General features: G+C 33.8%; 1 protein-coding gene across 4 annotated transcripts in view; it reads right to left on the reverse strand.

Moving 5' to 3' along the window:
* PDE4D (phosphodiesterase 4D) overlaps nt 1–25712 on the reverse strand; it is a 508545-nt gene that overhangs the window by 182280 nt on the left and 300553 nt on the right. The window lies entirely within an intron of this gene.

Consider the following 25712-nt stretch of genomic DNA (forward strand, 5'->3'; position numbering starts at 1 on the left):
TTACTGAATAGGCAAAAGAAGATATAATAGAAATGTTAGGTGCTGGTAATATGTATTACTTCTATAGCATACTAAGTACAAAATTGACTATTTAGGATTAAACTGTATATTTTGTATAGATTAATAATCAAGTATTTTCTTAGTCCAGTTTTTTAGGTACCATCTAACATGTGAGATGTGTTGACATCTCACAACTGTTATCACCTCTGTTATTTTTATTTTATTTATTGATTCTATTTTATTTATAATGTTGTCTTGGTTTCATCTGGAGTAGACTTACTTTCTCTTCAGTAGCTTTTACAGTGCTGTGTTTAGGATTCAGGTGAAAATAGTGTTGTTAACACACTGATGTTTTGTTTTTTGCCAAGTTGTTCTTATCCTAAGTCAAGGACTTTTATTTTTCCTTTGTCTCATGCTCTGCCAGTGAGGAAATATGCAAAAAAAAAAGGAGAAGAGAAAAGGGGTTGAGCAAATCACAGCATGATGTTTCATCTGTAGCTGGGTTGAAAACCATGGCAAATGCACAGGTTGTATATCAGGCTATGTAGTTCACTACAGGTTTCCACAGATAATTAATTTTCAATAAAATATTTTCCATTAGAAACTGTCAGTTTGTGAAGGTTATGACTTCTGGTTAATTTTCAACTTTTTTTTTTTATTGACAACTCCATGAAGAAATTGAAGAACTGTGCTGTCCTCTTTAACACTGACATTACAAAGGCCTTTTGATTCCCATAGAAAAACTCTAAGGAATAGATATTCCTACTTGGTATAAATTCATCTCAACATTCCATGACATTTTAAAATTTATAGTATAGATCTAATAGTATTCTTTATCTCTTCCCAGAATGATATAATCAGGCTGTCTTAAAACCATCCTACAGAACAAAACAACATAAAACTCACAGTGATATTGTCCATATGGCTGTCACACCCCACATAAATCACACATGAGAGAAAGAGCAGAAGGATGTGCTTTTAACTTAACCTAACTGTTGGAAAAAATCCTTTCCTGAAGGTAAAGGAGTCTTAATTCTACATTGCCTAGGAAAAAGGAGGAACTCTTGCACTAAAAACTGAGTGATCTAGCATAATTACAGGATATAGCTTAATATATGTTGCAACAAGATGAGTTCTTCTTACTCCGAGAAATTTTCACAGTACCTTGTTTACAGCACTGTTTAACATGATCTATCACTCTAAAGAGTTAAGGGTTTGTCGAGGAATCAAGATTTAAATATTTTTCTTATATTTCAAAATAAAAAACTCGAGATCCTGAGTGTTTTACAACAGTTTTGACTGCCACAACCTGTCAGAGATGAGCCTGGATAGAGATACGTGTGTGTACATACACATAACTGAGCTGCTTCCAGCTTCTCTCCTGCTCTTGTGTGGATTAGGGTGCTCATTTGAGACCCTGGTGAACTGATTCCAGTTGCTAACTGAAAGAGCAAAGAAAGATGTCATGTTTTGCTAAGATGAGTATTCAAAGTTCTAGAATGAAAGAAATTATTCCCGAAGAGTACTGATATAGTTTCCATTAAAAGTGCCTAATGCAACATCCGCAAATGTAATGTCATGATAGTGATGTCTACCTTTAACCAGGGGTATCACAGGATCCTTTGTACCTCTCCTGTGGAATTTCTGTGGAAATGCTGAACATTAATTTGTAAGTGTTTTTGATGAGTGATGTGACCAAAAAGATGCTATAAAAAACCCCACAAAATAAAACAATTAGATCATTAGTTTGTAAATTAAATACCAAAAATACATAGTATATATTTTTGACATTGATCTTCCTGTGTCTGACAATAGAAGAGTTGCTACCATTTTAGATGTTCAGGTTACTGTAATGATAAGTATAGACCCAGATATTATACTGTTGAACACTTCAGAAAAATGAACAAGGGAATCAATTTTTTTACCAGACCAGACTCACAATGTCCTATAGCCAGTGGGACAGAGTTGCTTTTTTTAAAAGGGCAAAAAAAAGGGAAGGGGATTCTCCACAAAATTCAGTGAAGAAAAAATAAGAAACTGTCCTATCAGCCTCAATGAATATATAAGTTTAAGGTCTTTGTAAAAGCACAAATTAAACATCTGAAGACTATCAGTCCACGTATGCACAGTCAAAATTAACTTTATTACATAAGGATAATTTAATGATTTATAAATCTAGAATGTCAAAGTTTGCAACACATGTTTCTTAATGCTTTTCTTTTGGTATGGAATTTTAAGTATGTTTTAGCAGATGAAGCAAATTGAAAATATGAGAATATTCCCAGTTATGAAAATACTGCATAAACCAAAGTCTGTATAGAAAAAAACAAATCCCCTTTTTTCCACAGAGATCTTTTGAGTTCTGCACTTTAACTATTCACTATGATAGCTGTAACACTTCTTTGTGCTGCACCAACCATGTTGAGTATTGAACTCTTTTCCGTAATACCATCATCCCAATTTTTGATCTCCGCTACAAATAAACTTCATGTACTGCAGAGAAAATTACATGCTGATTTGCAACTGAAATGAACAGAGAACCTGCTTCCACACACAGGGACACAATTTCTGTGTTGCTGCATGGGGGTGACAGGTATGCTATTATGATTTTCCCCTTTTCAAAGTGTTTAAAATAATTAGTATTTAGTCATCCTCTCTTCCAATTTAATGGATGTACCTGATTGTAATCTATCATGGATAAATTCTGATTTCTATCATGATAAAACCCACCATCACTTCCTAGAAAATATTTCTTTTCAAAATGGCTTCATTGTATGAAGTAAGTCATAGTGCTTCCTGGGCTGAGCTGCAGAGCAAGTTAAGGAGAACAATAGGGTCACTAAATATTTGCAAATATTACTTCACACTCTTTCCAAAACTGATAAGCATGTATTGAAGACCAATAGAAAAGTGAGGAGAAACATTAAAATCGAGCTATTATCTCAATTTTGTACTGTAAATAATTGTTAATGCATAATAATTTAAGTAAAGTAAATAACATTCATCACAAAGCTCTTGAAGCTTTGTACTAAAAGGCTGGTTTTCTTTTCATGACCTTAAATTTGAAGTCCATTTAAATTTCTCATTTGAACTGCTAAAGACTACCAGTTAAAGGCTACTTACTTCTGTGTTATCAGAGACTTAAATTAGTGGAGAAAATGAAAAAAAACCTGCTCTGTAGTGTTGGCATTAATTAATATGTTATAAATACAAATGCTAAGGTGACCTTTGTCAAAACACATGTTTTCTATGGCTTGAAGTTAAACCTAAGAACAGCACCAGATGACACATGATGCCATCTTAAGTATAATTACAGCAGGTAAAATGCCTGGGAAAAAATTCAGCAACATTACCTAGCAAGCTCTGAGAGAAAAGTAGGCAAGTTATTTTCAGTGCAGGAGTTGGGCAAGTTATAAAGATCACAGTCCCTTTTGTTTTATGTAAGTGTCATTGTAGATTCAGTTGTGGACAACTGATAGATTTTACCCACTCCGGATGGTGGAAATGAGGAGTAACAGCATAATCAGTCAGACTGTAATCCAGTCTTAAATTTGTCATGTGATCCCGCTAACTTTATATGTTTGACACAGCTGAACATCATGTTGCTTGTTAGAGCATTTTGAGAATTGCTCTGTCTCCAAGATAGACTCTGAGAGTCTTACTTGAATGTGGATATGTGGATAGAGAAAGCCTTCATTTTGATGAAAGAGATATTCAAAGATACATTCTGTGATCATAGCAGGACAGAATTCTCTGTGTGAACTTAGTCTTTTTATCTTTCCTGAAAAACTTGGTCACCTTTTTTCCTTACCCAGAAATCACAGAGAAGACTTTCTATAGTGTTGTTCTTTCAATACAATAAAGCATGGATGAAATTAAAATTTTGCAGATGTTACCAATTAATTATTACCTTGATTTCAATGGAGTTTTGTTTAGTAATTGATTTTAGTTGATGCTGTTGTGAAGATTCCTTTAGGGAGGTTTAGCCATTATTGTGGTCAAAGCCTTTGTGCACTTCCAGTTAAGGAAGTAGCCATTTGGAAAAGAATATTGTATAAAGAAATTATATAAGCACAGCAGTTTGAAAAAGGCCAAAATGAAACTGCTCATGAATCAGTCATGAATTTTAACTCATGAACTGCTCATGAATTTAAGTCTGAGGAAGTAACACAGTGCAAAGAGAAACCTTCTTTGAAATAAAGCATATAACAGAGTCAGTTGTAGTGGAGTCTTTTGAATGTCATAATAATGTGAAATCAGACCTCAGAACTGCCTGAGCACAGAATGAATTTGTATTCTGGATGTACTCACTGTACATCATAGTTCTGTTTCAGAACAAGACATGGTCTCATCCAAACACAGTTTCAGAATATGATGGAATTTTCTGTTGAGAACCCCAGCAACTAAAAACCACCAGAGTCACAATGGTTTATGTCTGACAAGTCATTTCCATGCCGAACTCTTGAAGCAAAAAAGGCTACGATGTAAGAAGAGTAAAATTTTGCAGGATAGCACCATGATATAGTGGAGTGTTGTACAATTTATGTGTACAACACATAAGTAAGATCTCAAAATATGGTTTTTCACTTTTTAGAAGACTAAAGTATTTGTGAAAACAGGACAATTTTTTGTTTTGTTTTCTGGAAGCTGCCAGTTGGGAACAACAGAGCACATGCCCAGAGGATATCTGGAATAGGGGAGAAGATGGGGAATAGAGTCATGCTGATAAAACAAGGCAGGTTGTGCTGAGTTGGAAGGGTAGAGAGCAAGACAATAAAGCCCATCTCCACTCAACAACGCTGAAAGTTTCCTGTGCATCTCTGATGACCAGGTACAGACTGGCATGATGGACTGTGCTTCTTCTGGGTCCAAAATGAAAGAAAGTAAAAGCACACAACTTGTAAAAGAGTCAGGAAACAGTCTACTCTTCTGGCCTCAAAAAGGTGAGTGACTCTGAAAAATTTACTAAAGGATTACTATCCTCACATCGGTCACAAACACAAAACTAAATGGAAAAACACAGGTCCTGTAATTTCCCTCTAGATACCTTGCATTTTCTATATACAAGAAGGTTACTGTACCAAAGTCATCTAGCTCTATAGTGTAGACTTATTTGTATTAGGATTATGTAGGAGTCTGAGCAAACTATATTATGTTAGTAATTTTACATGCATTCCAAAAATGGAAAATATGCAACAACCTTATAGCTATCTGATGTTATCTTAAACATGTGAGAGTACTTGCCTCAAAATGAGATAAGAGCAAAGATTTTGAGCTTATCTTAGCTGCAACAACACAAACCAGGTACATTTCCATTTCTGCTGTCATCATCTGTAGCGCACACTACCCCTGATTGCTCCTCTTTTATTAGGCCATTTGCTCCAAAACAATTTACTACTCCTGTCCTTATGACTTCACAGTCTTAATTCCTGTAACAGCCTGTTAGAAGAAACATTACTTGGTCTTTTGAAGAACACATTCTCAATGCCTAATTCTGTTTCCATATTATAATAAAACAAGTTTGGGAATGACAAAGAAAATGCATTCAAAACCCAGTAAAAGCCCATGGTAAGAGCTAGACAACAAAGATTTCATTAAAAAAAAAAAAAAAGTCAAGCTTTTAAGTCAATAAGATTCTGCCACTAAATACATGATTTGCATACATTTTTCCTCCAGCAGAAAAAACAGCTGCATATTAAATTGGTTTGACAAAACATTTTAGGAAAATATAAGCAGAAATTGCTAGAATGTAAAATGCCAATATTTAAACTCAAAAAAGATTGGGTAAAAATTTAAAATTAGAAACAACTCTAAAGCAAGGCTGCATTCTATTTCAGCTTGCTCTGTGTTTATGAGAATGCAATTATGTTTGCAGCATTTGTCAACATTGTCACTTGTGCATGCATAAACTACTGTAAGACATTATGTGTATACACAAGATAATACCTACATAGTACAATTTGCACAGTTGAATGGTCCCTGCAGAAAAATAAAAGATATTGCTTGAAATAACTCCGTTTCTTTATTCTGAATGGTACAAAAGAAACTCATTCTACCTTTCAAGCCCCAATTCCTTTCTCTTAAGGCACCCTTTCTGAATGATTCTTTGTGCCTTGAGGATGGCAATACAGAGATCACAGTAGGCAGTTCTCAACAGGCTCCTAGTCAAAAAACTCACAAAAGTCAGATTCAACCTAATTTTCTATCAGAAAGCATACAGAACCATGCAATCAGCTAGCACCAGAAAATAAGATGTTGCCAGGCCCATGTATCATGGCTGATTTTTACCATACCACAGAACTCCCTTCTCTCCCTCAAAGGGTATTTTACAATTTTAAAGTCATATGGAATGGACACATAATCACAGATGTGTTTTATACATATTTATCTGTATACAAAAAATACATATTTAAGCTCTCCCTTTACATGTGATGTATTAGTCTGAAGGAAAATATTGTGGAACATGGTGTTAAAAGCTTTACAGGATTTTACTGATTATTGAAATGGTTTTGCTTTTTTTTTTTTTAACCAGAACTGCAGAGCAAATTTTTTTACAAAAGAAAAAAAGAAAAAAAAATCACTGAAAGTTAGTTTCTATTCCACAACAGCTCAGAGCAAGATATACTATTTAGCATCCTGAGCAACAAAATGTAGAAACAACTTGCATGAATTTTTAAACTCCTTATAATGAAATCTTAGTGAATTTTCTAATTTCCCTATTCAGCTAATCACTTGCTATACTAAAACCCTTGTATTGCATTCTAGAGGTTGATTTGGTAACATACTCCTTATCAATCTGGTTTTTGCCTGAAGTATGTTATCTCATATACATCTGAAAAATAACATCTATTATGAAAATATTTTATATGTCTATAAAATACTTAAAAATTATATGTATATAAAATATGTCTTTATCATAATATTAGCCATTATTTTTCTCCCTGATACTCTTGAAACAAGTTTTGAAGTCTTAAAAATCTCAGTACAGAGTCACTAGGTAGACTCACCAAGAAGTCATTAAATGAACACTTAAAATGTGGAAGAAGCCAGCATGTGTGGCTTCTGATTTGTTGCTCTTGCTGCTCTTCTAAACTTATTTTATTGTCTTTTAATTAGAGGAATATCTGATTTTTTCAGCTAGGTTAAATAATTTAGTTATGTATAATACAGAGAAATTTCAATTTACAACAGACATTATAATCTCTTATTTTTAGAGATTATAACTTATAAGTGTAACTTTTTAAGGTGATCTGAACTTCATTAGGTATTAAAAAGCTAAATTAGACGTTTTTTAAAATGAAGGAAATACTAAAGTATTGCTTCTATTCTTTTTACTTTTAATCAAGATGGAGGTCTTCACCCATCATTCCAAAAATTGCAGTTAGTACTGTTTAGTCTTGTCCTCTTTAGCCTTTGAATCTTTCTTCAAGTAATTTTTTGAGTTGTTTTAATTTTCATTTTCCAAACTATCTAGCTCAAAAATAATTTAAATTTTTACCACTGTTTCAGATATACATATGCGCACTTGTATATCTGTATGTGTGTAAACACAAATATAGTTAAATTTAATGTAGGTAGTGTATAATTAGGCAAACTAAATTAATACAAAATTAAAATTTATAATTATTTTTCAGATGTGTCAGAAAAGCTTTAGTGTCTAGCAAGCACAAGAACTTGAGTTTTGCAGTGGAACATGTATAGATTCCTATGCCAGTATGAGTCCTGGAGCATTTACCAGTATGACACCAGTACTACAAAAGTGAGGTAGGTAGATGAGATTCATCTCTGCTAGCATGTCAGCCTTCCATGGTCATGTCCATGACGCTTGGAATCGCATTAGCACTGTTAAGTTTTCAATAACTCTGTTTTGGAGAATGATTCCAGAAGACAACACCACCTCAAGTATCTTTGGTTAGGCCCTGAAAAAAGCACTGGCATGTGAGATTCATGTTTCTGCTGTAAAAAACATTCACTTGTGTCATTTTCCTTGTAATTATACTCAGTCTCCTCCTCTATTGTTGCTCTTTTTCCTCTTCTTGGCCTTCTAACTAAAAGTTACCAGTCCTAGCCTGGCTAAGGCTGCAGCCTGCATTTCTGTAACTATAGTTACAATGGAAGCTATCAGTAATAACTTCATAAGTAGCTTCAATTGAGCACAGACAACATATTTTGGAGAAGTCCAGAAGGCCATCTGTTCTACTGCTTCATCAAATGGTTGTGAGACAAACTAAAAAGAACCACAGTTAAAGGCATTTTCTCCTATTTTTCACTTTTTGCTATTGCCTTGTAATTGCCTTGTTTCCCTTCAAGGAAGCAAGATCAAATTGTACTTTAGTAATAGCACTTCACTGCTTCAGGTAACTCGTGTAATACCTTTTCCAAAAGGGCAGTTTCCTCCATCTTTGATATGAGCCAAATAACTTTCAAACGTAGAGATTTCTGCCACAAAAACTCTCTGGGTATGTATTTCAGCCTTATAGCAAATAGAAGAGCCTTTACCCTAATAGTGTGTCCCTAGACCTTGGAGAGGAGGCAGCACTGCCTGCGGTTCACGTGAGCAGTCTGGCAGTGCCATCAGCATCCATGCCATCATGAACAGTTCCTCTAAATGGGTTCTCTCACCAATTCTACACAAACTAATCCTCTGTAATGGGTGCATTGCTTCAATTAAAAAAAGAAGAAGTAGATAAGCATGTAAACCAAAGTAAATTCTTACCAAATAGACTTTCATTTTTGTTGTCTTGATTTTTACCTCTTTCATTGAACTTCAAGAAGGCAGAGAGGAATGTTAGGAAGAAAAAGACAGAGTACTTACCTAGAAAATAGAACATCAGGAAAGAAATCATTACAACATGGAAGTTTACAATTTTTACTTATATCAGTAGCTTATAAAAATACTTACAGAAGCCCTAGAAAAAATTATTGTTTCTCCTAAGGCATTTTAATTATGTATTAATGTGAAGTTAGCACATACATACAGGACACTATGTTTCTTTGGATATTCAGAAATCTTTCTGAATTTTGTTAAGAATTTTGTTTCTTAGAATACTTAAAATTTAATACAGCACTTATTTTTGACACCTTCTGTACAAAATATTTATATCTTTCTGTGGACAACATAATAAAAATTTTTATTTCAAGTACCAGCTACAGTCATTAGCTTCTAGTACATATTTTTGTGCCGTTGAATTTAAAAATAGATTTACTTTATTATTGTTGAATGTAACTGTATTTACTTATATCAAAACATGCAAGTAAACAAACTTTGAGTTCTCATATCTTCATAGAAAATGTAGGTTTTCAGTCATTGTACATACAGATCAAATTTTAGATAGATTAAAAGTGAAATATTGAAGGTATTTTGAGATCACTAAAGTTTCTTTGCTATTTGATTCCATCAAAAATATTAATGACACAAACTGGAAAAATAAAAGTATTATAAAAATTACTTGAGTTTTAGAAAGAACTATGTAAGAGGATATAAAAATGCTCTGCATATCAAATATGACTAGATAACCAGAATTTTTACCAGTGCCCAGTACAGTGTTTCTCTTTAACAATGAATCCAAAATGTGCGAACAATAAACAATAAAGAATTAATGTTTTAAAAAATATCATCTTCAGTAGTCTAAAAACATGTGTGCTGCCATCTCAATTATATATGCACAGAAACTTCTGCCCAAATAAAGCTCTCCACAAGTAAAAACTGAAAACCAAAGAAAAGTAATCCCTATTCATCAGTACTGCTGAATTTACAACCTATTGTACTTTCAGCAGAAATACTGGGAAAATATCATTAAAGAATGTCTTAAAACTCAGTCCTGAAATGACACTGAAGACTCTCATGAGGAATACAAGTTTATATAAAAGCTAATTTGACACACATTATAAGCCATTGCTGTAAAACACTACCCTGTTCATCATTTTCCAGCCCTGTTTTTGATTCTCTCAGCAAATACCACACTCACTACTGGTGTTGTAGACAAGCCTAACACCTGGACTCTCCAGACTTCATATCTACCTCCTCTTGGTATTGTCAACACCAAGAGACTCATGAGACTCCAAGCACAATGCAATCCAAATGTCAATCAATGACTGGGGCAAAATGGTGACAACAGCAGAGGAAAAAAGTTATTTGTTAGAGGTCCTATAAATTGTCATGATAGCAATTGTGTGCATATGATACATTGCTACAAATGCTGACATTATATTCTATTAAAAACACTGCTTTTTTCTATATTTAATAGTTTTGCTTAATGATTTAGAAATGGAAATTAGTAACAAAATTCTAGAAGAAAAGTGTGACAAAAAGCCTTTTATTAGGCTTAAATTAGAGCTCTAACAAAATTGAAGTTTATATTGGACATAACTCTTCGGGGGAAAAAACCCAGGAATAAAAATTTTATCTGGAATAGGTACAGCACTCAGTAGAAACAGGCTGAAAAAGACCATAAGTGGCTGAAGGGATGAATATTATTTATTAAATTTCTCAGTACATGAAGGTTAAAAGTATTTATAGTCAGGACAACCTGACAACTGACACTTCCATATTTTACATCTGTTGGTTGACTTACATTTTCACTGTTTGTCAAAACAGGTTTTTTAAGACATCTCTTTTGCTCTCATTACATCTATTCTTTTGCCCTTAGGGGATGGTAGAAATAAGAAGATTACAAGAAAATACCTGTGACAAATATCACAAGGAATATTTTCATATTAAGGCCAAAAGAAAGATCAGCAGCAGCAAAAAAAATCCTCATTTTAAAGTGCAGGGTTTTTTTCTGTTTTAACACATTAAGGCAGTATGTTGTACTGGTGTAGAATACAGCTAACTTTGCCAAGCAGTGCAAATAGATTTAGATACTTCTTCAGGCCCAGAGGATCAAAATATGATGCACATCCATGTATGCTATTCTAAAATAACACAATCTATCTCCCTCTTTCCTCATGCTTGCTTCAGTGATAAAAGAGCTGCAAAGCAGTTCTTAGAAAGAGACAAAGATTTTTTTTATGTCATACAACCAGCAAAGGGGTAAGGGTAATTGCTTTAGCTTTAATTTACCTAAGGAGGCTATAAACATTATGTATAAAGCTAGAACATTTATGATTTTCAAGTAGCCAGACCTTCAAAAGATACCAGCTTCTGACAAAGAGTTGTAGGTTTACATGTTGAACTACAGCAGCAATAATTGGTAAAAAAAACCTGCTGGGTTCTGGGCAGTGTCAAACCTTCTGCTAGCAGACCTAGGTGCAGGAAAAACTGGGAAGTTGCACTGTGTAACTGTATTGGACAGAGTCAAGCCCAAGTGAATTTGTTCCCTTTCTGAGTGTGATTATTAGCCCAGGTTAATGTGTTAACTTCCTCAGTGGACTTATTAGATTGTCTGCTAGACTGGCTTTTATCTCAGGCATTTCAGCCTGTTAATGGAGCCATCACAGAACTCTTCCATTGACAGTAGGAAACTGGTGAGAATTGAACGGAGGAATGTCTTGCTGAGACACATAGTGAGGAATGGTGAGTGAACAGGGCCTGGATAGCATGGATAAGGGGAGAGAGATACAATTACTGTACTCAATTACCTATGGGAAGGATAAAGGGAGGTAAAGCTGAACTCTTCCCAGCCATTCATGGATATAATGTTTGTCTACCATTATTTATTTTGTCAGTCAGACACACCCACTAATGCCATATGAGAAGGACACGTCCAGGAAGCATTTGGCAGTCAGTATTTCTATGTTGATATTTGTATATATCTGCAGATGGAGGATGGAAAGGATGAGCTTATGTTATCATTTAGATGAAATTCTCTTATAGCTTAAATATTACAGCCAAAATCATCGTAAAGCCCAAAATTACATACAACTTCAGAAAGTTCCATCTTTGTAAACCTATTTTCTTTACATGCAAGAGCATGTACATTTATAATGTTCAAATGTTGGCATTGAAAAATAAATTCTCAGTGGTGCTGTTGCAGAACTAATTAAAGCCACAGCTGGAGGAAGAATTACAAAGACAAGAAGAAATCTGGAGCAATTTTAGTTTCTCCCCCAAATATGTTAAAATCCTCTCAGCCTTTTTTTGTAGAAACCAGATGAAGAAGTATAATTTGCTTCTCACTAGACTGCAGAATAAAAATGCTTGGATAATGAATATTTGAGAATTGCTATATGGCATTGCCACAACACACTGAGCATTAGCTGTCCTTCTACTCTTTCATTTGTTCGTCTTAGTAAAGGAGATCAAAAATGTCCACTCTGAAAAGAATGGTTCTCAAATGCTGATGGCAGACATTAGGCAGAGAAAGTAATCTTTGCATGCTTCTGCTTTTAGGCTATGACAGCATAACTCTGACAGATAGAGGAATTGACAACAGAAGAGGCATGTATAGGCTAATGTTGCATGAGTAGTCATCATAAAAATAAAACATTAATTACTGTCTACAGCAGTATTTCTAACATCCAATACTGTTTTCTTTCCTCCTCCCAAACATGTTCTGTCTTTTGTATACTTCTCTGTGCTTAGTTTTGTGTAAAGTCACTTCTTTCAGGTCCCTTCAGGTCCCTCAGGGATATTGTGTGACTATGTGGAGTGACTGAGAGTTGCAATTCTTGCTGCATCTGATAATCCTGCTTACTGCAACAGCTCTGATGCAAGGGACATTAGGCCTTTTAGGAAAGCCTGTTTCCCATGCCCACCAGGTAAGATAAAGCAGTGATAAGGTTCACCTATGAATACCAAATTTACACTGCTATTTATTTGAGCTTAATTATGGGCATACCTTAATGTGCTCCCACTTAAGCATTGCTAGGCTTCTAAATCACATAATTGAAAATCATGATGGCTAGAGAAGAAAATATGTCTTAAAAAGATTAATTAAAGGATCTTACAGAAGTTGTAGTATTGAATTGCCTTCTATCTACTGCTGCTCTGCCTTCTTCACCACTGCAATTCCCCTCTTCACAACTTTCCCTATATTTAAAGAGTGGCTGTAGTAGCTGTGATTCCAAGTTTTCAAGCATTTCAGTGAAAAAACATACCTCTGGAAAATAAATACAAGTAACCTAATATATACATGATAACCTAATCTCAGAGCTCTTTTTTTTAAGACTATGCATTACTTTGTGCATAACTATATGACTATTCTAGCAGTAATATGTAACCAATATGAAATTTCCAATACATTTTGCAGGACTTCATTCCAAAGAAAAGAACATGTGTTACACTATATTTTAAGGATTTCAAAAGTTGCTATGGCAATGAAAATCCTGTGTTATTCTCAGAAGTTAGGAAAAATGGCCAATGATATCATCGACATACAATCAAGATAACAGAAACAGCGTTGTATTTGTTAAAGGGAAAGAACACAAAAAGGAGTATACTTCAGGAGGTATGGATGATAAGATACTGCTAGTACCAGCCTCATCAAAAGACACCATATTTACCAATTAGTAGTTATTTTGATAATGCCTGTATCCTTTTCTCAGTAATATTTACAGAGGTAGGATAAGGAAGTCTTACATGAGAAACTGCTTTTGTATTGCCCATAACTAGTGAGACAGCACTTCCCAGAAATATGTTAAGGGACAAGCAGGTGAATGCAATGCTGTAAACACTTAAGAAATAAAATACACTTACAGCACAACTGTTTCCCACAAGTCCTAGCTGAACCAACTAGGTTGGTGTGCCATTCATGCTATCTAGCACCAGATCAAATCTAAGAACTAGTAATCTAAAGTTGCCTTACAAAATAGGGGAAACCCAGCTCTCTGTTTAGCAAAAGTTACCCAGGCAAATATTTCAAATGTTTAGGCCATAACACATGGCTAAAACACTAATTCTACTGTAAATATTCCTATGTGGAGCCGGTTAACTCCTCCACTTCCTGGTGGAGTCTCACAAAAAGCAGGGATAGTCTATAGTCAGACAGTGACAGGACAAGGGATAATGGCTTAAAATTGCAAGAAGGCAGGTTTAGATTAGATGTTAGTAAGAAATTGTCTACTCAGAGATTGCTGAAGCACTGGAGTATGTTGCCCAGAGATGCTGTGCATTCCCTATTACTGGAAGTGTTCAAGATCAAGTTAGATGGGGCCCTGAATAACCTGATCTAGCAGGTGATGTCCCTGCCCGTGACATAGAGTTTGGAACTAGATGACCTTTAAGGACCCTTCCAACACAAACCATTCTATGATTCTATGATGCTAATTCTCATTTATATGCACCCTGATTTCAAACTGTTGGAGACTTCAGAAACACTTGCACTTTGTAGGTACTGCATTATGAAGAGTCATTCATATAAAAACTGATGAGCATTCTTTAGGATAATTGTGAATATAAATGAAGCACAATACATCTTATAATCTTTATAGCATCACTATAATTTTTTTTTCCTAGGCAACTACAAAAAAAAAACATGAGAAAAGTTCCTTAATTCCAGGGTTTACCAAATCGTCCAGGTTTTATTTTCATTTGTTTTGAATTATTTAACATCTTAATTACAGATGCATAGAATACAAAATTCATATAGACTTATAAGTTGTTAAGTTACTCAGACCAGAAGTCACCAATGTGACAATACTGACTGGCAAAAAACCCCATTCACTGTTCTACCCATGTCTAATTAATTCAAAGTGACATCCATCTCTGTCCTTTTGGATATCTCAGAATAGGGTTATTTACTAGCAAAATGCAGTTAATTTAATTCTTATTACTAAGAGTATTAAATTTTTCCATAATAATGTCTTTTAAACAAATTGCTTAGATACATAAAATAATAGTCATAGATATATAATTGCTTAGATACATAAAATAATTTTCATAGATATATAATAGTCAATTTTGGATCTGTAGATTGAGATAATAATTGGTGAATGTTACAACTACATACAACACACATTAAATATAAAGATATGCAAATTTGAAAGAAATATTGCTTCCAAAGTGAAAAATCAAGCAGGTTATCTTTGAAAATAATTGATAAGGTAATACAATTTTCTATGAAATGGACATTTATTTTCTTTTCATTGGTGTTAGCTATTTTTGCAATATGTACACACTACGTACATCTACCACATTTGCCATGTATTTTTCAGATATAACTGCTGCAATTCCAGACATAAATGAATATACACATGAAAAATTAAAGTTTCATTTTAAAATGATTGTATTGAAACAACTAATTGAAGACAATTTTGTCAAAAAACTAAGTTTCAGAGAAAAGGACGTACAACTTAATTGGCAAGAAGTTGATGAACACAGATTTCATTCCTCTGAATTTATGTCTAATGGAAGAGTAGCAAAGTCAGAACAGAGTCTTAACAGACTTTTATGAATCAGTAATTGTAAAAATTCAGAACACAATATAGATTAAAAATTACATGAGTATATTATACATTCTTCTTTTTACACTGACTCTCAGGTTACCTTTACATTGCAGAAAATTAAAAGCATAATGTGCTCCTTACAGGAGGAACACCCACAGAAGATATCTTCCAAATTGCTTTCAGCATTCCCAGTGCCAGTGATGCCAGGTTGCCTCAAAAGCTGTAATTTGCTTAGCTAGCTTCTGATATCTGTGAGGGTCCCATCCCTCCAAAACTTTATTATTTCCAATAATTATTTCCAATTAAAAGCTGACTATTATAAGTTTGCAATATCAGGACCATGATTATTAGACTTCACTCATTTCTAGGATATTTTTTCTAACTTTTTTTAAGGTATAAAATAAATTAAAAAATAAATGTTTATCTCCTATTAACTTTTATTCAAATTCACATCCAAATCAGCTGAGACTTTTTTGGAAGGGTTTGGAGTTATTTGGGACTGATTGAGAAAATCTTTCTCTTGCCACAGAAATTCTATGCTTTCTTTCATATTTTCCTGCATGCTTTGTTAAACAGCCTTTAAGAGAGATGCCACCTATGCCCTGAGCAGCAGAGTGCCTGTTGCCAAGGAAACAACACCCTTCTCTCCCATTCTCTTCTCATCCCTCCCCCTCTCCTTATTCACATGCCTCAGCATTAAGGACAAATAGAAAAAGACTTCCATTGCTAACATATGAAAAAATAGCACCTTCAAATACTTGCATAAATTAGAACAGCATTCCAATAATATCGGAAATTTTGAAGTCCTGTTTGCAAAAATGCAAATTATAAATTATGACTTTCCATTAAAATTCTACTTTGCCATAAATATATCCAATAGATATATCCTATAGATGATAGGATATTTGTAAGTGTCATACACCTGCTACGAGCTGTAGAATGCAGAGTGTTGTTCCTGCTCAGCCATCCACACAGAAATAAAGATACTTTGAAGATGAGCTGAAGAGGATGCTCTGGAGAAAAAGTTCTTTACCATAACTACCTGTGGCCCAGTGGAACGACTCACTTAGACTGTTTACAATGGGATGCAACCACAGGTAGAAAGATTTTTCTTACCTGTACAGACAAGATTTAGTAGTCAATTATTTGCAATGATAACAAATCTAAGTCCAAATTTAAACAGTAAAGCTGGACCAAAGTAAACTTTGTATTCTTATCATGATGGGTTTCCTACAAGTTTCTTGTTTCCCAATAGCTCACTCCTATTTCTCTGAGCACCTAAACAAGGGGTGAAGAAACCTGACCTGCAGATGTTTAACTGCATTTTCCTAGAGCCAGAGGAATACACCTGCACACGATTATCTCACTGCATTTTATTTAGGAAAAAAAAAAAACAGTTCTCAAGCATTGTAAAAAAACAAAAACAGATGAGCCCAGGTTCCATTTAGTCATTAACACAAAGCCACAGAATAAAAAAACAAATGCAGAAAAAGACACAGAAATGGATATCATTACTCAGCCCCTAGAGAAATCATAGCTTAACTATTCCCACTGCAACAATAACTGCATCCATTTCTGGCTCCAGCAGATAGAGCAGGAATTGCAACCAGACAGTATATATTGTTTTCAAACTTTTCAATGCCATTAGGAATTAGCAGACAGAGATGCTGCCAGGGCTGTGGGTACACCAAGCAGCTATGCCTGTTCTTCCCAAGCAGCAATAAATCCATTGGTGTGCTCAGACAGCCAATAGTACTTTACAAAATGAGTCCACTTAACACCTGATGTTGTATATTTAACTTCACTAATAAACCTGATAATTAATGATTTGGATACTCCCTGCATATGTTTTGAAATATTTTTATACCAACTGAATATTGTGCAAGTGGATTATATTTTGGGTTTATATTATTTTATTCTAAAATATTCCAGATAAGTTAAATATATTAGAGTGTATTAGGTGTATTACACCTAAGGTTTTGTAGGTCTTTCCATTATAAGGCCCTATATATACAATTAGAAAGGGATTTAATCTCCTTTACTTCGCAACAAAATTAATTTACAGAGAGAAATAAGCAAACTATAAGCTTAATTTAATTCTTAAAATCCTTAACGAAAGGCCAAAGAAACTATTATTTCCATAAGTACATCCATATGAAAAATAATTTTTATATTATTGTTTTAAAGAACACTATAAGCACAAAGCATTTTTAAGCCCATATTTTAGCTTGCCTACCATAACAAAATAAACATATGTCAGTAAAATTAATAAGTACCATACCAGATTATTTATATTAAATACTTTTATCAGTTACATATCTAATTTATTCAATAAGTAAATAGAAAATAATAAATATCTATGACTAGAAGTAGTATTTTCAAAACCCTTAGTTTATAATTCTGTAAAAAGCATTTTAGGCTTTTCTGGCAATATTTTTCTCAGTCACAGAAGATGAAAATAACCTGCTAATGACCAAATAAACATGCCCAAGTAATTTTATTTACTTGCTACTTTTCCTCTTCAATAAAGGAAGATTTTTTTTCCTCATTAAAGTTAACAATGTTAACAGACTTTCATCAGAACCCATAGATTGTCACAGCAGGAAATAATACAATCAGATCCAAGTAACAAAGCTATCTTTTCTTTTTCTTTTTTACATATTCCAGTCCTACCAGGAGGTGGTGTTGAGAAGTTGAAAAGACTAAAAATAAATCTGACTGTACTGTGAACTATGACATCGAGCCAAATTATCTGCATCTAGGTGAACAACACCACCACTGAAAACACATCAATAGATGATTTAGTCTTTATGATAACAGAATTTGTTCTTACAATGTAAAACTATGCTTCATTTCTAATGCTGTATCTCACAGATGTGTAAGAGTTAGACAACAAAAGTGGCATAAGCATATTCTACAAAAGAGCAACAGGACTTCTTAATGCAGCACATCTTGAAGCATTGAAATTTTTTAACTCTGCCACACTTCAGCAGATGGATTACTACAGCTAGAGGGACGTGCAGATAGGGCTCTAACACAATGTGATTCAAAGAGCGTTGGGGGTGATTCCAGAGCATTCTAATATTTTGTTAATTTAGGGGTTTTTTTGGGAAGTGGTGGGAAAAATAGCCATTTCTTTAGCACAAAAACTGCATGCATGCTGAAAGAAGCATATCTTACTAATGTAGTAACAATTTTACGGATGTTATCAGGTCATCAAATCTTTCAAGACATCTTTTTCTTAGATTTAACAACGGCACTATGCTACTAGTACAGCTTTTTCTTGCTTTGATTTTCCAAAGTAGGATCTCTAAATTTTACCAATGTGCTGTAGACTATCAATACACAAAAAACCAGCACTTAAATTATTATATATTTAATAGCTGTCATGATGAGTTGTGGTTTTATACCTTGCCTTTACAGTAGTTTTCACTAGTGAAAGTATAGTTTCACAATATAATGAATGCATAGTCAGAGCAGTGCCTGAATGAGTTTTTTTCACTTTAGACAATTATTACATGAGATCTTACAGTTGCCTTGGCATTACTCATGTGTACCACAGTCTGTGGAATAAAAGATAATGACTGACATGCAGGCTGTACTTTAAGCAACACAAATTGCATTAGAAATTGTGAAGCTAAAACTGACTACTGTGATCACCTAATCTGACTCATTGAATAAAGAAGATTGTTAAATCAAAATAAATTAATCCTGTTTGAAACAGAACATATATCTAAAACGTGCTGTTGAAGAATCTGTGCAAATGTTGGTAAATTAATTGTAAAATATCTATTAAATATTCTATTTAAAATGTTTTCTAAATGTTTTATTGTTTCTAAAGTTAATTTTCTAGCTTCATCTATCATTCAAATTTCTAATATTTTTGTAATATATATCTTCCCCTATTAAACTATTGTGTTCTTATCCATATGTCTGTGCTGCCACTGGACTACCTTTCAATTCTTTGCTGGAGAAGTAAAGTTGGTTAAACTCCCTCATTTAATCAGTACATATTATTTTTTACAATTTTCTAATTTTTGGGGGTTTTTTGCAAGTTGATTTCTGTTCTGTCTGCTACACCAATGAAAGAACAAAATTATTGATTAAATCCATTTATTTCCCTAATATTGATAGACTGACAGCTTTCATCTGATACAATATAAAGTGAATTGTTAAGATGCTTCACCTACAGTTTTGTAAAAATTCTCTTAATTCTCTTGGATATCCAGACCTCTTTGCATCCTTTCACTTTATGAGGTTTCTACACTGATTAGTTTCTAGTTTGTAGACTTTATACTCAAATGCTGTCTTTGTCATGTACAATTGTTTGGAATTAGTATTTCTCTTCCTCAATCAAAATGTTTCAGCTTGCATATAAACTTTGTAATAAAGATGGGTGTGAGTTCTCAGGGCATCTGAAGAGTTGAATATTTTTGCATAAGGTGTCAGTTTGCAATATTAGGCTCAAAGATAGTTAGCACCTTCTGCTTATGTCAATACAATTCTTGAGCTCAGAGCGCTGGTATATCCCTTTTTCTGACATAACATAATCCTCAAATTATAGGAAACTTTAGGGAATCCACAAACAATACTTTATAAAGGATAAGCTATTATTTCGCAAATTGAAGTTGAATGGTTTTATTTCAATATTTAATCCTTCTTTCTCCTTTGTAAGAGCATAAATCTTTGCTCTGCGGCATCAGTTAAGAAACCTGTAGGATTTTCTGTTGCAAAATTCTTCTGAAAAAGTCAATATCGTAGTTTCAGCCTTTCAACTCCATGCATTACCAAGGATATAGTCTACTACTTCACTTCAGAGATAAAACTTTTCAGCTTAGCTTTTTTTTTTTGCTTTTTTTTTTTTTTTTTGCCTTGGTACGGTCACTGATTTCTCAGTCTGGTGGGTTAAAAGATTGTAAAGATACTTTTTTACAAAACAGCATGTCTAGCCATTCTGGCAAATCCTGAAGGGAAGAGAGCTCATCAGGGCATTTAGCAATATCTGTTATTCTAAGAATACCAGGAAATGTACACCAGCTGAATAAAGAATTGATTTTTCTATGAATATTCTTTCTGGAAAGGCTGCTAAAAGAGGAGCATAAAATTAAATTTCTTTACTTCTTGATTGCCTCTCACAAATACATTATGGAAGTATGCATAGCATCAATTCAAATACCAATATTTTCAGAAAATACATTATCAGGGAAAGAAAAGAAGGAAAATATGTATCATTAAATCAGCATGATTTTGAAACAGAAAATAATTGGAATTGTCTTATGTCTTGATCTTCAGAAAGAAAATACATTTTGCTTTCTCACAGATCATGCTTATTACCAGATTCTTAGGTTAGGTACCAAGGATAGCTAGAGAAATTTTCTTTTCACTGTTTAAAGTACAGACTGGACTAGGCTTCATGACAAGACTAATAGGGACCCATGTTACAAGAAGTGACTCAGGCTTGCAAGAAGAAATTGTGTTGGTACTGTTTAACAATTGTGCTTAAATTATAAGCACACAAAATTAACATATTGCAAAAAATAAAGAGTTTGGAATCCTAATGAATTCAGCCTAGTAAAACAACTTCTTGAAATCTCCACTGAAATCTTCATAGAAATCTTGCATTGGCTGCAAGTTCCACCCATGTCTTTTACACAACCATTCATATCACTTATTTATTGGGTGGCTGTGAAAAAATTGCTTTATCTGACTCAGCTTGCACATAGGTAAAAGAGCAGTTAAATTTCAAATAAAAAGCTGTTAGACAAGGCTGTATTATTAGTTACAGTTAATCAAGCAGAACAAATCTTAGCGGCATTCTACAGCAGAGGGAGCTCCAAGACAGGCTGTGCGAGCCTTGCTCCACAGCCAAGAGGTGATAAGGGAGAGGAATGCGGGAGAGAGGAATTTGATGGCGAAACAAAAGTCAGGAAGTATTTTTTAAACATATGTGAGAGAGAAATAGAAAAGAATTCACCGAGGGTATCTCAAAACATGATCCCAAATACAGATATTATCTTGTGGATTAGAATTTTTAGAATTAGATAGTTCCTGCTTAGAATTATGTCCTGAGGTGGGGAGGAGGCAAAAGGAAAGTCAGTGACAAACATGAAAAGCATTTGGACAGATCCTCTAAAAGAAGAGTTTCAGAAAAGCAAGTTCTGAATTTATCGTCCATTTCTTCTAGCAACAACAAAAGCACGTGAAGAAGAAATATCTTCACTTTCCCCAGATACTTCACGAATTATTTATATCTCAGTAAGGTGTACTAGATTTTATTGGTGTATTCATGTTGATTTTGCCCTTCTTTAATTATTAATTTGAATATTTCTTTTCTGAACTCTTCTAGCTTTTTTTTTTAATGTATGGTTTTTGTTTTGGGTTTCTTTTATCATGATTATTGCCTTACTCATTAACGTTAGCCTTGGGGCGAGAGAACTAAAAAAGAAAAAAAAAAACTGCATTTTTAGCTATTTAAACAATTATCTAGGTAAATTTGAAATGTGATAAAGTTCTCAGCATTTATCTGCTGAAACCTATGAAAATCCTAAGTGAGAGTGGAAAATCGTTTTTCAGACAATCATGGCCAGAAGATTCTTTCTCTGCAATACCACCTCTGATTGCAAAGCTAAAAGCAATGTAGGGCTATTAAGAAACTATGCATCACAGTGTCCTAAAAAAAATGAAATATTAAGTTCTGTAGAGATACATATAAAAAAGTCAAAGATAATAAAAGGGGAAAAAAATAAAAAGTAATATGCCAAAAATAGTATCATTGTACCTTTTGAAATTAACAAGTAGTCACTTGTGAAAATTCATCTGCATCAGTATTGGTTTCTTTTTTTTTTTAATAATGTATACTGCACACAATTATATTACAGAGAAAAAAATACTCCAAATGGGAACATGAAAAATGAAGAAATTAAAAAAAATATAGTAACAAAAGGCTTTTTGATTCATGAGTCAAAGCAAAAGAAAATCTTATACAATTAAGGTCAATTACCAGTTGTTTCCCATGTTTACTAGGTAATCATTTACACATTTCAAGGAAATAAATAAAGTGTACAAAATTGATGAAGATCTCCAGATAATTCTATGAACAGCAACAACAGTTGTGAATAGGAGATATTGTGAGCACGCATAAGAGGGCAATGACACAGAGAATCTATTTATTAAACTTTCTTATCCTGGAAGTGTCATTTCCTTGCCTCAATAGCTGTGGAAACAGGGAAATGGCCACTAACTTTGGGGTTGTAAAGAGTACTCTGAACTGTTTTGTGTGCAGGTGAGGGAGCTCCTCACATGGACTCTGCAGTAAATCAGCTGGCATTTGGAAGCTTATCTAGCTATACCTCTCCTGACAGAAAATACAAATGCTAAAATCTTAATTCTAAAAATATTTGTCTTCTTTTGAAATCCACTACTGCACCCCACTCTATATTAATCTCACAGCAGGCAAACACACAGACCAATTAAAACAGTTTCTTGAATATGTTTTATAATTTTATTGCATATATAATATGGCCATCGCTGTTGATCCTCTAAGACAAAGTAAGACTCAGATTACACACACTCTTTTAATAACTCTGAAAATTTCATTTAACTTGTAACCAGAGACAGTGAGTGGTCCCATAATTCTAGTGCTGAAGGTTTTTCCAACATTAGGCTGTACAGGACTTCTGTACAAAAATGATGACTTTGCAGTTGAGGCTTAACAGCTTTAGTTTCATCACTGAAGATTTCTCCTGCCTAAACCTCCAGTGACTAAGCCAGGATGTCAGGTTTCATGCTAGGTCTTACTTATATTCATCTTACTCACTTTGGAAAACTACAGCTGTATTGAACTGCTAAGAACAGTTCTGCCACTGAGAGATAAGCAACCACTTTTAAAATAAAGTTTACAGAGCCTGAAAGAGACATGACACAAACCCTGGGCCTAATTTACATAACATATTTGTTTCCTTCCTGAGAAAACATACTAAAAAGCTGTTGATAAAATGAACAAAATGTAGATGCTGCCTGTGCTGACCTGCAAAGTGCTGAAAGAGTAAAAGGACATAGTTCCTTTCTTAACTCTGCCACAGAAATGTGATTAGAGACTAAACTTCCTTATCATACACTCATCTTCCTTCCCACCATCCTATACCATTTTCAAGACTGTAAATTTCTTATTAGGAATAGAGAAGCAAATTTGGCTTTAAACAACAACAAAAAAAAAAAAAAAGAATCTATCACATATAGAAAAAAGACTGAAAAAAACAACACTATGAATCAATGGCATCAATTTTCTAAATTATATTTTATATTCCAGTAATTTCTACAGGCCCCTGTGAGTTACTGTACTTAATACGCTCTACAATTATATGAGAATGCTGTTCTATAAAAACCCCTAAAATTTAAAGCAGAAAACCACAGAAAGTAACTGGTCAGCTAGACAAAGGAATCAGTAATAGAAATCTGATTAGCTCAATTGTTTTATATTTTAGCTATTTAAATAACAAAATATAATTTAAACTAAGGAAATAACTTCTCATTTCAAGTTTTATGATAACAGAAAGATGATTTTTGTATGTTGTCTTTTTCTCAACATCAGAAAAAGAGAACACAGAGAACTACTAAAACTCAAATGCTTTATTTCTGTGCTGGAGATCAGAATATTCTGAAATTAAAACCCAGAAATGAAAGGTGTTAGGGCTTGCAGAGCCATGGAGTTAAAGATATCAGATGACAGGGTCAAATCTATTCCCTCACTCATGTATGGGGGAAAAAAATCTGGAAAACCAAGATAAAAAAAAACCAACATTAAAAAAAATGCTGTGATACAGATGTGTGAGAGAGTATACATGCAAGAGAGAGAAATTGCCACTTTAAAGATTGTATTTACACCTTTTTAGAACATCAAAAGTAAACTTAAAATGGAAAATAAACAAGTAACACAAAGTATATCATCAGTTTCTCAGGAAATTTATGCCCTTTTAATAGGTTTCAGAGTGCACTTGAAATAACTTCTTATCTTTATTGTTGCTTGTTTCAAGTTTTAGGCAATTTTTCATCAGCAATACCCCACTTAGTTGGATTCCTTAGTTGGACCAGGAGTTTGGGGTCTTAAATAAAAGTAAGTGGGCACTAAGATGAAAAATGTTTTAATTAATTAGGCAATTCATCACAAGGAAATAAACTGGGAAGATAAATTGCTGTAAGTCTAATTTGAGAGTAAGGAACTGAATAATTATATAATCTTTCAGCTCTGTCATTACAGATTCTGCAGAGTTGCTATAGTTAGGCTTGCACAAACCTTTTTTAATTTTTTTTCACACCCAAACAATTTGGTACACCTTTGCACTAAACATCTAATTAATGGCTTTGTTAAATGGTGCAATACACAGCAGTAAGAGAATGCACAGTTATATTATTTTTAATTCAAGGTAAGTTCAAGCATCACTTTAGAATATGGTTCTATGAGCATGACCAATATGAGATGGTTCAAGGTTTCCCTGGATTTTCTTCACATTTTGTCTCAATCTTCTAGGATTTATTGTGTTCAGAAACAACAATATTTTTCCATGTTTGGCCAAGCAACTATTTTTCTATTTTGTTCAGTCCCAGTGAAGAAACTTGAAATATATTTTCACATACTTATCCAAGAATCAAAAAGAGTACTACTAATAAAAGGGATTGAAAGTGACAGAAAGGTAACTGCACATGTTCTGAAGCTAGCTGCCCCTTCAGATCACTGCTACTGCATACCTGAACCTGCCAGATGCTATCAGTTGCTGGAGCCTGCTGCCACAGGCACAGAGGATTGGTGGGAAATGCAAAGATTCACATGCTGCAGGATGCTGTCGGACGGGCACATTTCCACTGGGAAACTGACACTTGGCAGCCTAGTAAAAAAATGCCTCACATACACCACTGCTACCTTCTTACAGAGCAGCATGACTTTCAGATGAAGGCCGAACCTGGTCCACATTGTTTCATTATTTATCTATGTTGTTAGAACAATACTAGGTTATTAATATTTTCTGCAGAACTGAAGCTAAAACAGAAGAAATGTTCAGAGTAAAACATAAAAAGTCTTCAACCTGACAGCTAAATCTTCACAAATTAGTGTTGAACAATGGTTTCAGTTCATCACAGTTCAGAGTAAATATGTATGACAGAGTGTAAATCAATTTTGGTTGATTTTTCTTGGTATCTTTAAAATATTTGTTGGCTATGTTGAATAATTCTTAAATAGACCTGTCTTGTACATATTAGTATAACAAGAAGTTTAACAGATTATTAACAATATTTTAAAATTCTGCTTCAGTACACTGAAAAGTATGAATTCCTATCTGAGTAATATAAAAGTCTTCATAGCTTTAGAATTCTATGCACATTCTCTAGCCAAA

The sequence above is a fragment of the Anomalospiza imberbis genome, chromosome Z (assembly GCF_031753505.1).
Source record: "Anomalospiza imberbis isolate Cuckoo-Finch-1a 21T00152 chromosome Z, ASM3175350v1, whole genome shotgun sequence".
NCBI lineage: Eukaryota > Metazoa > Chordata > Aves > Passeriformes > Viduidae > Anomalospiza > Anomalospiza imberbis.